This window comes from Solea solea, chromosome 18 (genome assembly GCF_958295425.1).
Source record: "Solea solea chromosome 18, fSolSol10.1, whole genome shotgun sequence".
Lineage (NCBI taxonomy): Eukaryota > Metazoa > Chordata > Actinopteri > Pleuronectiformes > Soleidae > Solea > Solea solea.
In genome coordinates, this window is record NC_081151.1 from 14,586,917 (window position 1) to 14,606,396 (window position 19,480).

At 35.1% G+C, this 19,480-nt stretch overlaps 1 long non-coding RNA gene across 1 annotated transcript; it reads right to left on the bottom strand.

Annotated features, from left to right (window-relative positions):
• Positions 1-5,969: 5,969 nt before the first annotated feature.
• On the bottom strand, positions 5,970-10,459 carry LOC131445238 (uncharacterized). Its single transcript, XR_009233826.1, has 3 exons — positions 10,302-10,459; positions 7,060-7,164; positions 5,970-6,510 (listed from the first exon to the last, which is right to left on the bottom strand). It is a non-coding gene; the product is annotated as an uncharacterized LOC131445238 (long non-coding RNA).
• Positions 10,460-19,480: the final 9,021 nt, after the last annotated feature.

A 19,480-nucleotide genomic window follows, 5' to 3' on the forward strand; every position in this document is an offset into this window, starting at 1 on the left:
TCTTAACTTTATTTGTGAGGTTTATATTATGGGACAGTTGAAAAATGAAAAAAATCCGAAAACAGCCGTATCCCTGCTAAATGCGCACAAAAACAGACACAAATAGAAAAACACATCCAAACAGTGAAATCATTGCAAAATCAAAAACTGAAGGTATATAACTATATCTTATGAGATCTTAACTTTATTTGTGAGGTTTATGTTATGGGACAATAGAAAAATGAAAAAAATCAGAAAACAGCCGTACCCCAGCTGAATGTGCACAAAAACAGAAAAAAATAGAAAAACACCTTCAAACAGTGAAATCATTGCAATAACAAACACTGAGGGTACACGAGTATATCTTATGAGATGCTAACTTCATTAGTGAGGTTTATATATTGGGACATTAGAAAAATGAAAATAATCCGAAAACAGCCTTATCTCAGCTGAATACGTAAACAAAAAGACACAAATAGAAAAACACATCCCAACAGTGAAATCATTGCAAAATCAAACACTGAGGGTACAGAAGTATATCTTATAAGATGTTAACTTCATTCATGAGGTTTATATTATGGGACAGTAGAAAAAGGAAAAACATCCGAAAACAGCCTTATCTCAGCTGAATACGTACACAAAAAGACACAAATAGAAAAACACATCCCAACAGTGAAATCATTACAAAATCAACACTGACGGTACAGAAGTATATCTTATAAGATGTTAACTTCATTCATGAGGTTTATATCATGGGACAGTAGAAAAAATAAAATAAATCCGAAAACAGCCTTATCTCAGCTGAATGCGCACACAAATAGACACCAATAGAAAAACACATCCAAACAGTGAAATCATTGCAAAAATCAAACACTGACGGTACATAAGTATATCTTATAAGATGTACACTTCATTAGTGAGGTTTATGTTATGGGACAGTAGAAAAAATTTAAAAATCCGTAAACAGCCTTATCTCAACTGAATGCGCACAAAAAAAGAAAAACACATTACAACAGTGAAATCATTGCAAAATCAAACAGTGAAGGTACAGAAGTATATCTTATAAGATGCTAACTTCATTTGTGAGGTTTATGTTATGGTAGAGTAGAAAAATGAAAAAAATCCGGAAATAGCATTATCTCAGCGTATTGCGCACACGAACCGACACCAATAGAAAAACACATCCAAACTGTGAAATCATTGCAAAAACACACACTGAGGGTACAGAAGTATATCTTATAAGATGTTAACTTCATTTGTGAGGTTTATATTATGGGACAGTAGAAAAATGAAAAAAATCCGGAAACAGCCTTATCTCAGCCGAATGTGCACAAAAATAGAAAAACACATTACAACAGTAAAATCATTGCAAAATCAAACAATGAAGGCACAGAAGTATATCTTATAAGATGCGAACTTCATTTGTGAGGTTTATGTTATGGTAGAGTAGAAAAATGAAAAAAATCCGGAAACAGCCTTATCTCAGCTGAATGCGCACAAAAATAGAAAAACACATTACAACAGTGAAATCATTGCAAAAATCAAACACTGACGGTACATAAGTATATCTTATAAGATGTACACTTCATTTGTGAGGTTTATGTTATGGTACAGTAGAAAAATGAAAAAAATCCGGAAACAGCCTTATCTCAGCGTATTGCGCACACGAACAGACACCAATAGAAAAACACATGCAAACAATGAAATCATTGCAAAAATCAAACACTGACGGTACACAAGTATATCTTATAAGATGCTAACTTCATTTGTGAGGTTTATGTTATTGGACAGTAGACAAATGAAAAATCCGAAAACAGCCTTATCTCAGCTGAATGCGCACACAAACAGACACCAATAGAAAAACACATCTCAACAGTGAAATCATTGCAAAATCAAACACTGAAGGTACAGAAGTATAACTTATAAGATGTTAACTTCATTCATGAGGTTTATATCATGGGACAGTAGAAAAAATAAAATAAATCCGAAAACAGCCTTATCTCAGCTGAATGCGCACACAAACAGACACCAATAGAAAAACACATCCAAACAGTGAAATCATTGCAAAAATCAAACACTGACGGAACATAAGTATATCTTATAAGATGTACACTTCATTAGTGAGGTTTATGTTATGGTAGAGTAGAAAAATAAAAAAAAATCCGGAAACAGCCTTATCTCAGCGTATTGCGCACACGAACAGACACCAATAGAAAAACACATGCAAACAGTGAAATCATTGCAAAAACAAACACTGAGGGTACAGAAGTATATCTTATAAGTTGTTAACTTCATTTGTGAGGTTTATATTATGGGACAGTAGACAAAAGAAAAAATCCGAAAACAGCCTTATCTCAGCTGAATGTGCACAAAACAGACACCAATAGAAAAACACATCCAAACTGTGAAATCATTGCAAAATCAAACAATGAAGACACAGAAGTATATCTTATAAGATGCGAACTTCATTTGTGAGGTTTATGTTATGGTAGAGTAGAAAAATGAAAAAAATCCGGAAACAGCCTTATCTCAGCTGAATGCGCACAAATATAGAAAAACACATTACAACAGTAAAATCATTGCAAAATAAAACAATGAAGGCACATAAGTATATCTTATAAGATGTACACTTCATTAGTGAGGTTTATGTTATGGTAGAGTAGAAAAATGAAAAAAAATCCGGAAACAGCCTTATCTCAGCGTATTGCACACACGAACAGACACCAATAGAAAAACACATGCAAACAGTGAAATCATTGCAAAAACAAACACTGAGGGTACAGAAGTATATCTTATAAATTGTTAACTTCATTTGTGAGGTTTATATTATGGGACAGTAGACAAAAGAAAAAAATCCGAAAACAGCCTTATCTCAGCTGAATGTGCACAAAACAGACATACATAGAAAAACACATGCAACCAGTAAAATCATTGCAAAATCAAACACTGAAGGTACAGAAGTATATCTTATATGATGTTAACTTCATTTGTGAGGTTTATGTTATGGGACAGTAGACAAATGAAAAATCCTAAAACAGCCTTATCTCAGCTGAATGCGCACACAAACAGACACAAATAGAAAAACACATCCAAACTGTGAAATCATTGCAAAAACAAACACTGAGGGTACAGAAGTATATCTTATAAGATGTTAACTTCATTTGTGAGGTTTATATTATGGGACAGTAGAAAAATGAAAGAAATCCGGAAACAGCCTTATCTCAGCTGAATGCGCACAAAAATAGAAAAACACATTACAACAGTAAAATCATTGCAAAATCAAACAATGAAGGCAGAGAAGTATATCTTATAAGATGCGAACTTCATTTGTGAGGTTTATGTTATGGTAGAGTAGAAAAATGAAAAAAATCCGGAAACGGCCTTATCTCAGCTGAATGCGCACACAAACAGACACCAATAGAAAAACACATCCAAACAGTGAAATCATTGCAAAAATCAAACAAGACGGTACATAAGTATATCTTATAAGATGTACACTTCATTTGTGAGGTTTATGTTATGGTAGAGTAGAAAAATGAAAAAAATCCGGAAACAGCCTTATCTCAACTGAATGCGCAGAAAAATAGAAAAACACATTACAACAGTGAAATCATTGCAAAATCAAATAGTGAAGGTACAGAAGTATATCTTATATGATGTTAACTTCATTCATGAGGTTTATATTATGGGACAGTAGAAAAAATAAAGAAATCCGAAAACAGCCTTATCTCAGCTGAATGCGCTCACAAACATACACCAATAGAAAAACACATGCAAACAGTGAAATCATTGCAAAATCAAACAGTGAAGGTACAGAAGTATATATTATATGATGTTAACTTCATTTGTTAGGTTTATATTATGGGAGAGTAGAACAATTAAAAAAAATCAGGAAACAGCCTTATCTCAGCTGTATGCGCACAAAACAGACACAAATAGAAAAACACATCCAAACAGTGAAATCATTGCAAAATCAAACAGTGAAGGTACAGAAGTATATCTTATGAGATGCTAACTTCATTTGTGAAGTATATGTTATGGGACAATAGTAAAAAGAAAAACATCCGAAAACAGTGAAATCATTGCAAAATCAAACACTTATAAGTATTATAAGTGTAGTATCTATTGGGAACAATGACATGATGATGCTCCAACATTCGCCTCCGATTTTCATTAAGTTTCGATTCCACCTTAAAAAAATGCACGTTTCGGCCAGTAGGGAGAAGTGCAAATTCAGGAATGGTTGCACTAGAATTCAGTCAGCATTCATATTTGAGATGGACTTCCTCCTATAGTCCAGAGTAGATATGGACATATAGGGGATCAATGGAAAAATAAGGAGCTGTAGTATGCAAAGCAGGTGACATATTTCATGGGAAATCATATTAGGCCATTAGAGGGCAAATTGTTGCAAAATAATTGTCAAAATCTTGACTTTTGAGATTGATTTTCTCCAAAATTCTCAAACCAGGAAAATTCATCACAAATACCTGATCACGATATGACAATATCAAAATTCTAAGATCATATCTTGTCTCATGTCATGATATAGATATAATATTGTCCAGCCTTCCTCATCATAGTTCACATTCCATTTGTCAGAGATAAAATATGAATCCATAACCCATTTTGAGAGGCAGGTTCTCATAAGGTTGGGAAGTGTCGACTAACTGGGTTGTCACTGATAGGTAGACTTCCCTGTTTAAATGTTGGAGTTTAGTATTTTGGGCAACACCATGTTAGTTTTTGAAACCAGAAACAGCCATAGTTATAAGAGAAGGGATGGATACTGATAGCTTGTCCACTACAAATCCACCTATAACTGCAACTTTGCAACCATGAAATGCAAAATTAAATTTACATTGTGGACATGCAGCTCTACTGAAGAGGAACTAAGACCATAAACCCTTTAGAACAATGTATGTAGCCCCCCCCCCATAACTGAATGTTTTAGGAGAGCAAGCAGAACATTTAGGGGCGCACACCTTAAACATTTCCTCTCATTTTCACTGTATTACTGATCAATACTTTGATAATAATTGAAGAAATTGCAATGTGCTATTTAGAATTCCCAGTGAATTTTATTGTGCACTTGTTTGTTGAAGAATAAGATCACATAAGAGACATTAAGTGTACATAAAATACCATCACTGTCACTACAGTAAAGTTATTAACTAGAAGTGGCCCAGTACTGTCCAGTACACAGAACCGGCACTTTTATTTGTGTACTGGCACGTTTCACAAGATGCCGGTAATCTCTTATCAGTCCAATTCATGATTTTGGTCCAGAGCAATAATGTCTCAGGGTACACAATGTGACGTTCACCTGTTCTCGCAAAAGTCAAGTGTTTATTCCTTGAGTTTGGAGTTTTTATTTTCTATCTAATCTCTATCTGGAAGATGGCCGCTGTGTTGACCATCATCATGCTTCAAAAGCATGAGTTAGCTCATCCACAAACTTATACTTTCTGATATAATAAAAATAAACATGGAGCTGGCAAGTTGAGGCTTGAAAATATCAGAGGACCATGCACAGAAGGGATTAAGCTGGGATATTGCCCGGTATCCTGGACTCTTGCTCAAAATAATAAATTGATAAAGTTAGGTTGCCATGGAGATTTATTCTCTGAAGCTCTGCCAGACCAGGGTAAGAGCCAGAAGAGATTAATCCTGCTGATGATTCCATTTGGTCAGCTGTCACTCTGATTGGTAAATAATTGCATTAACCCCCATGAAAATATTATGCTGTATGTCATTCAAAGAAGTAGCTACATCTTATATTATTTTGACTGTAATCAATTTTACAATGATTCATGCCTACTGTGGTCATTATTAGACCACCGTCATTTAGGTCAGTAAGAGGTTTGATAATAAAGGCTCCAGAAAAAAAAAACAAAAAAAACACTGAATGCTGCCATTGTGAAAGGTCAACTGTTAAGAAAACCGGTACATTTGAAATAAGTTTACTTCATTTTGAGTTGTTTTGGTGCAATCTTTCATGAACAATAGTGGTGTCACTCTTTCCATGTGCATTTTATTAATTTGGCACAGGACGTGGTTATCTCCCTAAATGATGTTTAGTTCATTAGACATTCAAGAAACTGGGATGATGACATCATATTTAAGAACGAGAAAGAGAAAAACACTGATTTCATATACTGACTCACATCTTGTTTTACAATAGCTACACCTTGTGTAGGAGTGACACAGGCAGTGGCAGTCACTTACGTTTCCTGACGTCTTAATTTGTGCTCATCTGAAGTGAAACAAAACCCTGAATTTTCTTTTACACTAAAACAAGGCCAGACCAAAAGTTTCACTCCCAGGGCTGGAGTATGCCAGATGTAATATTATGAGATATTAATGTGGATGTTATGCAAGAATTTGATGCACAAGCCTGTTTTCTTTGGGTATTACCTTAATGACTCTGTCCTGGCAGTGCTGGATGATCTTACACAGCTCCTCTGTACCCTGAGACTCGAGACTCTGATGAAGGATCTGCTCAAACATCTACACAGCATTGTCCATTTGCTGGTGGCACACAGACACATGCACACAAAAGTGTCTTATTATGCCAAAAAGTTGAAAAAATGAACAAGCTAAAGTAAAACATAATCTGTAGTTTTGTGACATACATGCATGTAACACCAGACAAACTGACTCATATAGGAATATCCCGTGAAATAATGATAATATATGATAATGTACTACACCCAGTCCCACAGTCTGTATTGTGGCATGTCTGTAGACAACTATATCTATTTAACTGTCCACTGAGTTATCGAACCGCCAAAAGATGTTTGCCTTTAGTTCTACTGTGTCCTTGATCAATGCCACAGTCAGAACCTCATCATCCAACTATTTGACAAACTCTAGTCAAACAGGAGCTACAGTGTAGGAAAATGATCAAGAAATAAAATGAGTGTCAATAAAATGATTAGCTCTCATAGAAACTTCCCATTGTGTTAACCAGTTAACCACCACCAACCAGTCTATATTAGACTGGTTAGTCAGTAGTTGAGGTTTCACCTCTCTCATGGGGATCTGGGCCCTTTGGACAAACACTGAGGGGCTGCTCACGTCAAACTGTTGATGCAGACCCTCAAGGCTCAGGTTCACCACCTTCTCATAGCAGCTGTGCATCTTAACTGGATGGAAAGCCAGCATAGAGATCTTCTCCATGTGCTGAGGAGGAGGACAAGAAGGGAGAGGAAGAGATGGATGAGGCATGGACAGATTTGGGAAAAATGTATAATTGTGTCTCACAATAAATATACTACTGCAAAAGTATCACTAATGTTACACTAGACAAATGCTGTTTAAATCACAAACATATTTGGAATAGGAGTATAGGAATTGCGGATAGATAACATTTGTTTTGTAAAGATCCAGATTCTTGTGCTTCAACTGAGAAAATCAGAGTGCATTTTCTATACATACACATACATCTCACGTTATGGGTTTTATTTAAAGCGACACAATTTTCAACCTTCACGTAATGTCTCTAAGCAGGGATGGGAAGTATTTCTGATAAATTTATTTAAAAAAATACATATTTAAAATACAAAATATCATGCTCTTTTCTGGAGATGATGAAATTTCCTTCATATTTTGTACCAATATATTTCCATTATGTCTTTTTTATTTAAAATACTGTAACATACATCCTTAAAAAAAAGTGATGACATAAGAAGACAAATTGCAGGATGCTGCTTCAGATTGGACGTCATGGTGCTTGTGCCTACTTTAATTTGCGAGGACTCAAATTCACGCGATTACCGTCAGAGCTGAGTTTCAAGACTTTAGAACTCACTCTGTCGTTTACATCGATGACAGTGTTAAAGTCGCCACATAAAATAATTTTGTATCCGACCAATAGCGGTTCTTTAAGTCTTTTAAAAAGTTGAAAAATGTTTGTTCTCTCATGAGAGGTGTACACGTTTATCATTCGTATTTTTTCTTCATGAGCAATCTACAAGGAATTAAATTAGGAATTAATTCGTTTTATGAATAATAGTGACATCACCAGTTTTAAAAAGTATCCCACCATCAGCTTTACTTTCGTCAGTAGAAATACACTTAGACCTTTGTTCCACATGCTGGATACCTTTACTCTTTACTTGTGTTCCGTCTCAGTTCTTGACAACATAATATGTCAAAGTCAGTTTTCAACAAAAACGTAATTTGTTGGGCTCTAAAAGAATTTGATTGGATGCCACGGGCATTCCAAGATGAAACTTTGGGGAAGGTCATAAATGTTTGGGGGGAAGCTATGGTGTGGGTTTGTCGTCATTTTATAACTTATACTACAAGCTTTTATTTTATTTTTCTCTACCTCTACAAAAGGTGTTTCATGATCATCATCAGGCTCTGGAGCGGGGAATTCAGAAGAAGAGTGAAAGAGCCAAAGTTGTTGCTGTAAGGGGGGCTCTCTGCTACAGCCTGCGGGTGCAGCGGGGTGCTGCCGACTCGCTGACCCTGACCCTGACCCTTATACCTACTCCAAGCCCTACCAGTAGAGACCCCCCAAACCCCAATTTATGAGCTGGAATAAAATTATATCAAAGTTTATTTGGGGTGGCAAAAGACCCAGAATAAGACTGGAAACTCTCCAGCTGCCAAAAGAAGGAGGGATGGGACTTCCAAAATTAAAGGAATGCTACCATGCGGTAGCATGGTAGCAGAATATAGTAGTACAGAATATAATTGGGGATAAAGAAACATACAAGAAGATTCAAAACCAAATAGACACAATCACGATGTTCACATACAAAATATGGTTCAGCATAATAAAAAAAATATAAGATACAGAAAGACACTAATTTATTGAATTGGCATATGATATTATAATAGCATATGATAGCAATTTTACACCGACTAGGTACGATATAGGATTGAAACAGTGGACAAACCAAGGGAATCACAGCATGGTGTGTTTTCGGTGAAAGATGGACAGCTGGAGAGTTTCCAAAATATGACAGAAAAAAAGGATCTAGATAATCAATCATGAATTCTGTGGATTCCTGCAATTTAGAGACTACTATATGAAAGAGATCAGTATGGACCCCTCCTGAGAAGTGAATAGTGTGATCCAGATCATCATAATCAACGCATACAAAGAAACCACAATTAGAATTATATTGGGACTATATAAAAAATTGCTACAAAATACATAAAAAAAGATGGGAATCAGGATTTAACATAAAACTTAGTGATGAAGATTGGCTAAGATTGGTATAATCTGCCAGACATTAGCCTCATGTATGAAACAAAGTGATTTTGAAGCAGAAACATATTTAGGTTACAAGGTCAGAGCTGCAGTGACTTTATGACAAGTATAAATGAGCATTTCATGGGTTGTACTGGCAACAGATATGACAAATGATGGGTGGCTGGGAGATTTTTTTTTAATCAGTCTTGAATATGTCAAAGATTACCCACAATATTAACTTTGAAGCATTGTTAGTTTTGTGTAGCATCAGATAAAACATGTACTCCCTCCCCTCTTAATTTGAAAAGAGGACATTTGTAATATGGAAATGATTGAATATTTGGAAGTTTTTAGGTGGACTGATGCAGGACAAAAGTATTAATCTTTTATGACAACAATTCTTGGGAGTGAACATCCCTGCCATATACTCAAGTGTATGGTGAAAACAATGTTCAGTGTTCTATTAATAAAATGTTTTCATTTGAATTCCAATTTGCCAAGAGACCTTCTTACAAGAAAGTGTGCCATATGCACTAACACAGTGGAAATTAATCATAATGAAGCCTGAGGTTTAAGGATAAGGGTTGTCATCAACTAAATACTGTAGGCAGCAGCGAAGCTCTCTGAACAGATCAGCAATGTGACCCACAGTCCTCACAACCGAAGACGCAGCCGAAACACAGCAAGCGGTTCCGCGGAGACGGGAGCTTTGCAGCTGCGGGTCCGGGTGAGAGGACATCGGTTCTCACGGTGGAACTGTTCAGACAGAAAGTCTGGTTCCCGTGTAACGTCGCACACAACACCATCTCAGAGATATCTCAGAGATAGGATACTGACTGTATTTAAACACTAAACTTTCGCAAAAAACAGCAAAGCGAAAAAGAAAAAAAAGAGCACGCAACATTTACATGTGCATAATTTATTATTAACTATATTTCGATTAATTCGTGTGTGTGTTTAAATACATGTGTATGTATGTATTTATGTATGTATGTGTTTTCAATGAGTGAAAAGACGTAGTTACCCTAATTAACGAACACATTTTAGCAACAACTCTTTAGCCACCTGCCCTGCTGTTTAGCTCATTATAATAATGTAAAATTTCACTTACCTCTACATTTTTGAGCATCTTCCTGTGACATGTCAATAGCCTCCCTCTACCACCAACTTCCCCAGTAATTCCTTGGTCAGCGACTGATGCTGCAACTCCATTACATGTTCATCCACCTGCTGAGCAGACACTAACCTGTTAACGTTTTGGATATTAATCCGCTGCTGCTGTGGTGGGGAACTACGTTGCTTGGCTGGAGTGTGATGATGGTCGATAATTCTCTTAAAGCTACAGTAGTCGTTGAAATAAACTGCCCCTTTTTTTCACCATACGTGTGTGTGCGTGTTTGTGTGTGCGTGCGTGTGTGTGAGTGCGTGTGTGTGTGTGTGTGTGTGTATGTGCAACTCCAGACACTTCTTGTTCTCACATCAAGTTCAAATCGACATGATACACACACACCTACATCTACAAAGAGGCTCATACACACATTCACTCCTTTGAGTAAAAAAAACAACAGGCATCTTGAGGGACTTCAAAGACTTGCCCTCTAAGTGAACCCAAACAAAAGTCTGGTTTTGTTTACACAGGTGCAATTACAGGTAAACACAATGTTTCACTTTGTTTGGGGCTCAATTCATCCTGACTGTCAAAGACACAGCATCAGAAGCTGAAGACCTCCACCTCATCAACATCAGTCACAATGTACTGAAAAAGAAAAAGGTTAAATAATTTATCAAAACTAACCCTAGCCCTATCATATTATAGTGATTACATGTAAAATAATTACATCAAATCAAACATAAGGTAGATGTTTTGTTTGACCTGTGTGATCATCTGTTTTTGATGAAGTTTAAAATCCATAATTTGTATTAGTAGTGTATGATTTCACTTTCACTGAACTCTGAACTTATACTTCATATACTAGTAGTATGGAGTACTTTTACTGTATACGTTTTGGAGGAATATAGGGTCAAAGTTCAATTTTTTGCAACAAATAATAGGGTAATCATTTTTGATGAAGTAAAACATTTTTATCAGTAGTTTATGATTTTACTTTCACTGGATTCAGTACCTCTTGTACTTCATATGCTAGTAATATGAAGTACTTTTAATGTATACTTTTGGAGTAACCTGGGCTCCCTTCAACCCTTTTTTGTCCATTTTACTTAAACTGCCATAACCAAGCAGTCTTATTTCTGGTTTTCAAAAAAAAGTCCTATCGGATGCGATTACAACATACTGAAAAATAAATGTTCAAATTATATGTCAGTTTAATTTATTATATAACAATTATATCACATTATAGTGATTACATGTAAAATAATTGTTGAATATTTTCTAGTTTCTGTCATTTTTCAGCTTCTTAAATGTGAATATTTTTGACTTTCGGTTGCAATTATAGGTAAACACAATACACTTTGTTTGGGGCTCAATTCATCCTGACGGTCAAGACACAGCCTGAGACGCTGAAACCCTCGACCTCATCAACCATCAGTCACAATGTACTGATTATATATTAATTATAAATCAAAACTAACCCCAAGCCTATCACATTATAGTGATAACATGAAAAATAATGACATCAAATCAAGCATAAGGTAGATGTATGTCCCAACAGGAACATGTTAACATACTATACTATGACAATTTTGAAATATTTTGGCCGACATACTAAACTGACATTTTTGAGATATTTTGGACGACATACTATACTATGACATTTTTATCTCATATTGGACGGCATGCTATACTGTGTCATTTTTGTCTCATTTTGTACGACATGCTATACTATGACAATTTTGAGATTTATTTTTTATGACATACCATACTATGACATTTTTTGGTGATTTAGGACGACTAACTATACTATGAGATTTTTTAGTTATTTTGGACGACATACTATACTATGACATTTTTTTGTGATTTTGGACGACATACTATACTATGATGTTTTTGTCTCATATTGAAAAACATACTATACTATGAAATTTTTGTGTGATTTTGGACGACATACTACACTATGACATTATTGAGTTGCTTTGGACGACATACTATACTATGACCTTTTTGTGTCATTTTGGACGACATACTATACTATGACATTTTTGTGTCATTTTGGACGACATACTTTACTATGACGTTTTTGTCTGATTTTGGACAACATACTATACTATGACATTTTGTCTAATTTTGGACGACATAGTATACTATGACATTTTGTCCCATTTTGGACGACATACTATAGTATGGCGTTTTTGAATTATTTTGGAGGACATACTATACTGTGTCATTTTTGTCTAATTTTAGACGACATACTATACTATGACAATTTTGAGATTTATTTTTTACGACATACTATACTATGAGATTTATTAGTTATTTTGGACGACATACTATACTATAACATTTTTATCTCATTTTGGACAACATAGTATACTATGACATTTTGTCCCATTTTGGACGACATACATTTTGACAACAACATACTATGACATTTTGTCTCATTTTGGACGACATTCTATACTATGACATTTTTGTCTCATTTTGAACGACACACTATGCAATGACATTCTTATCTCATTTTGGACGATATGCTATACTATAAAATTTTTATCTTATTTTGGGCGACATACTATAGTATGACATTTTTGTCTCATTTTGAAAAACATACTATACTAAGACGTTTTTTTCTCATTTTGAAAAACATACTATACTATGACATTTTTGTGTGATTTTGGACGATATACTATACTATGTCGTTTTTGTCTCATTTTGGACAACATACGATACTATGACGTTTGTGTCTCATTTTGAAAAACATACTATACTATGACGTTTTTGTCTCATTTTGGACATCATACTATACTATGACATTTTTGAGTTATTTTGGACGATATACTATAGTGACATTTTTTAGTTGTTTTGGACAACATACTATACTATGACATTTTTGTGTCATTTTGGAAGACATACTATGCAATGACATTTTTGTCTCATTTTGAAAAACATACGATACTATGACGTTTGTGTCTCATTTTGAAAAACATACTATACTATGACGTTTTTGAGTTATTTTGGATATCATACTATACTATGACATTTTTTAGTTGTTTTGGACGTCATACTATACTATGACATTATTGAGTGATTTTGGACAACATACTTCATTTGTGAGGTTTATATTTTGGGACAGTAGAAAAATTTAAAAAATCAGGAAACAGCCTTAGCTCAGCTGAATACGCACACAAACAGACACCAATAGAAAAACCCATCCAAACTGTGAAATCATTGCAAAATCAAACACTGAGGGTACAGAAGTATATCATAAGATGTTAACTTCATTTGTGAAGTATATATTATGGGAGAGTAGAAAAAAGAAAAACATCCGAAAACAGCCTTATCTCAGCATAATGCGCACACAAACAGACACCAATAGAAAAACACATCCCAACTGTGAAATCGTTGCAAAATCAAACACTGAGGGAACAGAAGTATATCTTTTAAGATGTTAACTTCATTTGTGAGCTTTATATTATGGGACAGTAGAAAAATGAAAAAAATCAGTAAACAGCCTTACCTCAGCTGAATGCGCACACAAAAAGACAGTAATAGAAAAACACATCCGAACAGTGAAATCATTGCAAAATCAAACACTGAGGGTACATAAATATATCTTATATGATGTTAACTTAATTTGTGAGGTTAATATTGTGGGACAGTAGAAAAAAGAAAAAATCTGGAAATAGCCTTATCTCACCGTAATGTGCACACAGAAGGACACCAATAGGAAAACATAACCAAACAGTGGAAAAATTACAAATTCAAATACTGAGGCTACATAAATATATCTTATAAGGTGTTAACTTCATTTGTGAGTTTTATATTATAGGACAGTAGAAAAAAGATTGAAATACCCTCGATCAGCCTTAGTCTCTACTACACATACTGAAAAATCAGACCCCTGGCTCAATGCCTTTATTAATTATTGAAGAAAATACAGTTTCCCGCCTTTTTTACGTTTGAATTTTACAGACTGTCCTTTTGGCCGCTACACGGTGACCTTTGGCCCTAGAGACCCCATATTCGGAACAGGGGATCCTCTGGACCCACTAAACAATAATCTGATAAAAATATAAATAAAGTCCTCTAGAACAATATTTGGTGCAATTTCAGGCTGACCTTTGACCTTTCCGAAGGTTGCACAGGTCTGAAACTCGGCACCCTAGATCAGCCTAAGTCCCTGATACACATACGGAAAAATCTGACTCCTGGCTTAATGCCTTTAGGAATTATTACAAAAAACACACCCGAACGGCTGACCTTTGACCTTTCCGAAGGTTACACGGGTCTAAAACTCGGCACCCTGGATCAGCCTCAGTCCCTGATACACATACTGAAAAATCAGACTCCTGGCTCAATGCCTTTAGGAATTATTACAAAAAACACACCCGAACGGCTGACCTTTGACCTTTCTGAAGGTTGCACAGGTCTGAAACTCGGCACCCTGGATCACTCTTACTCCCTGATACACATACGGAAAAATCAGACTCCTGGCTTAATGCCTTTACAAATAATTACAAAAAACACACCCGAACTGCTGACCTTTGACCTTTCTGAAGGTTGCACAGGTCTGAAACTCGGAACCCTGGATCAGCCTCAATCCCTGATACGCATACGGAGAAATCAGCATCCTGGCTCATTGCCTTTAGGAATTATTGAAGAAAAGACAGTCTCACACCTTTTTTACTTTTTTGAATTTTACAGACTGTCTTTTTGTTCCGCTACGTGGAGACCTTTGACCTTGGGGCTCCATATTCGGAACAGAGGATCCTCCGGAGCCACTAAACAATAATCCGGGGGGGAAAAGCCCAAAGGACTGTTTGTCCTGTGTCCAAAAACTGAAAATCAGGTCGTGTCAGACTCTATACAGTCTTAGACCCTTTGGCCAGAGTGGAGGTTTTGGAGGGAACTACATTGCTACAGGTCGCAAGAGTGTGAATTTTTCATATGTCGTTTGGGGTCCTAAGACAAGCGGAACGACACCAGTCCCGTGCCGCGTCCCGGAAATAGCCTTATCTCAGTGTAATGCGCACACAGAAAGACACCAATAGGAAAACATAACCAAACAGTGAAAAAATTACAAATTCAAACACTGAGGGTACATAAGTATATATTATAAGTTGTTAACTTCATTCGTGAGTTTTGTATTATAGGAAAGTAGAAAAAAGATAAAAATACGAAATATAGCCTTATCTCAGCATAATGCGCACACAAAAAGACACCAACAGGAAAAAACACATCCACACAGTGAAATCATTGCAAAATCAAATACTGAGGGTACAGAAGTATTTTAGACGACATGCTATACTATGACATTTTTGTCTCTTTTTTGACAACATACTATACTATGACGTTTTTGTCTCATTTAGACGACATACTATACTATGACATTTTTGTCTCATTTTGAAAAACATACTATACTAAGACGGTTTTGTCTCATTTTGAAAAACATACTATACTATGACATTTTTGTGTGATTTTGGACGATATACTATACTATGTCGTTTTTGTCTCATGTTGGACAACATACGATACGATGACGTTTGTGTCTCATTTTGAAAAACATACTATACTATGACGTTTTTGTCTCATTTTGGACATCATACTATACTATGACATTTTTGAGTTATTTTGGACAGTATACTATAGTGACATTTTTTAGTTGTTTTGGACAACATACTATACTATGACATTTTTGAGTTATTTTGGACAATATACTATACTGACATTTTTTTGTTGTTTTGGACGTCATACTATACTATGACATTATTGAGTGATTTTGGACAACATACTTCATTTGTGAGGTTTATATTTTGGGACAGTAGAAAAATGAAAAAAATCCGGAAACAGCCTTATCTCAGCGTATTGCGCACACGAACAGACACCAATAGAAAAACACATGCAAACAGTGAAATCATTGCAAAAACAAACAATGAAGGCACAGAAGTATATCTTATAAGATGCGAACTTCATTTGTGAGGTTTATGTTATGGTAGAGTAGAAAAATGAAAAAAATCCGGAAACAGCCTTATCTCAGCTGAATGCGCACACAAACAGACACCAATAGAAAAACACATGCAAACAGTGAAATCATTGCAAAAACAAACACTGAGGGTACAGAAGTATATCTTATAAGTTGTTAACTTCATTTGTGAGGTTTATATTATGGGACAGTAGAAAAATGAAAAAAATCCGGAAACAGCCTTATCTCAGCTGAATGCGCACAAAAATAGAAAAACACATGCAAACAGTGAAATCATTGCAAAAACAAACACTGAGGGTACATAAGTATATATTATAAGTTGTTTACTTCATTTGTGAGGTTTATATTATGGGACAGTAGACAAAAGAAAAAAAATCAGAAAACAGCCTTATCTCAGCTGGATGTGCACAAAACAGACATACATAGAAAAACACATGCAATCAGTGAAATCATTGCAAAAACAAACACTGACGGTACAGAAGTATATCTTATATGATGTTAACTTCATTTGTGAGGTTTATGTTATGGGACAGTAGACAAATGAAAAATCCGAAAACAGCCTTATCTCAGCTGAATGCGCACACAAACAGACACAAATAGAAAAACACATCCAAACTGTGAAATCATTGCAAAAACAAACACTGAGGGTACAGAAGTATATCTTATAAGATGTTAACTTCATTTGTGAGGTTTATATTATGGGACAGTAGAAAAATGAAAAAAATCCGGAAACAGCCTTATCTCAGCTGAATGCGCACAAAAATAGAAAAACACATTACAACAGTGAAATCATTGCAAAAATCAAACACTGATGGTACATAAGTATATCTTATAAGATGTACACTTCATTTGTGAGGTTTATGTTATGGTACAGTAGAAAAATGAAAAAAATCCGGAAACAGCCTTATCTCAGCGTATTGCGCACACGAACAGACACCAATAGAAAAACACATGCAAACAATGAAATCATTGCAAAAATCAAACACTGACGGTACATAAGTATATATTATAAGTTGTTTACTTCATTTGTGAGGTTTATATTATGGGACAGTAGACAAAAGAAAAAAAATCAGAAAACAGCCTTATCTCAGCTGGATGTGCACAAAACAGACATACATAGAAAAACACATGCAATCAGTGAAATCATTGCAAAAACAAACACTGACGGTACAGAAGTATATCTTATATGATGTTAACTTCATTTGTGAGGTTTATGTTATGGGACAGTAGACAAATGAAAAATCCGAAAACAGCCTTATCTCAGCTGAATGCGCACACAAACAGACACAAATAGAAAAACACATCCAAACTGTGAAATCATTGCAAAAACAAACACTGAGGGTACAGAAGTATATCTTATAAGATGTTAACTTCATTTGTGAGGTTTATATTATGGGACAGTAGAAAAATGAAAAAAATCCGGAAAAAGCCTTATCTCAGCTGAATGCGCACAAAAATAGAAAAACACATTACAACAGTAAAATCATTGCAAAATCAAACAATGAAGGCACAGAAGTATATCTTATAAGATGCGAACTTCATTTGTGAGGTTTATGTTATGGTAGAGTAGAAAAATGAAAAAAAATCCGGAAACAGCCTTATCTCAGCTGAATGCGCACACAAACAGACACCAATAGAAAAACACATGCAAACAGTGAAATCATTGCAAAAACAAACACTGAGGGTACAGAAGTATATCTTATAAGTTGTTAACTTCATCTGTGAGGTTTATATTATGGGACAGTAGAAAAATGAAAAAAATCCGGAAACAGCCTTATCTCAGCTGAATGCGCACAAAAATAGAAAAACACATGCAAACAGTGAAATCATTGCAAAAACAAACACTGAGGGTACATAAGTATATATTATAAGTTGTTTACTTCATTTGTGAGGTTTATATTATGGGACAGTAGACAAAAGAAAAAAAATCAGAAAACAGCCTTATCTCAGCTGAATGCGCACACAAACAGACACCAAAATAAAAACACATCTCAACAGTGAAATCATTGCAAAATCAAACACTGAAGGTACAGAAGTATAACTTATATGATGTTAACTTCATTCATGAGGTTTATATCATGGGACAGTAGAAAAAATAAAATACATCCGAAAACAGCCTTATCTCAGCTGAATGCGCACAAAAATAGAAAAACACATGCAAACAGTGAAATCATTGCAAAAATCAAACACTGACGGTACATAAGTATATCTTATAAGATGTAGACTTCATTAGTGAGGTTTATGTTATGGTAGAGTAGAAAAATAAAAAAAAATCCGGAAACAGCCTTATCTCAGCGTATTGCGCACACGAACAGACACCAATAGAAAAACACATGCAAACAGTGAAATCATTGCAAAAACAAACACTGAGGGTACATAAGTATATATTATAAGTTGTTTACTTCATTTGTGAGGTTTATATTATGGGACAGTAGACAAAAGAAAAAAAATCAGAAAACAGCCTTATCTCAGCTGAATGTGCACAAAACAGACATACATAGAAAAACACATGCAAACAGTGAAATCATTGCAAAAACAAACACTGACGGTACAGAAGTATATCTTATATGATGTTAACTTCATTTGTGAGGTTTATGTTATGGGACAGTAGACAAATGAAAAATCCGAAAACAGCCTTATCTCAGCTGAATGCGCACACAAACAGACACAAATAGAAAAACACATCCAAACTGTGAAATCATTGCAAAAACAAACACTGAGGGTTCAGAAGTATATCTTATAAGATGTTAACTTCATTTGTGAGGTTTATATTATGGGACAGTAGAAAAATGAAAAAAATCCGGAAACAGCCTTATCTCAGCTGAATGCGCACAAAAATAGAAAAACACATTACAACAGTGAAATCATTGCAAAAATCAAACACTGACGGTACATAAGTATATCTTATAAGATGTACACTTCATTTGTGAGGTTTATGTTATGGTACAGTAGAAAAATGAAAAAAATCCGGAAACAGCCTTATCTCAGCGTATTGCGCACACGAACAGACACCAATAGAAAAACACATGCAAACAATGAAATCATTGCAAAAATCAAACACTGACGGTACATAAGTATATATTATAAGTTGTTTACTTCATTTGTGAGGTTTATATTATGGGACAGTAGACAAAAGAAAAAAAATCAGAAAACAGCCTTATCTCAGCTGGATGTGCACAAAACAGACATACATAGA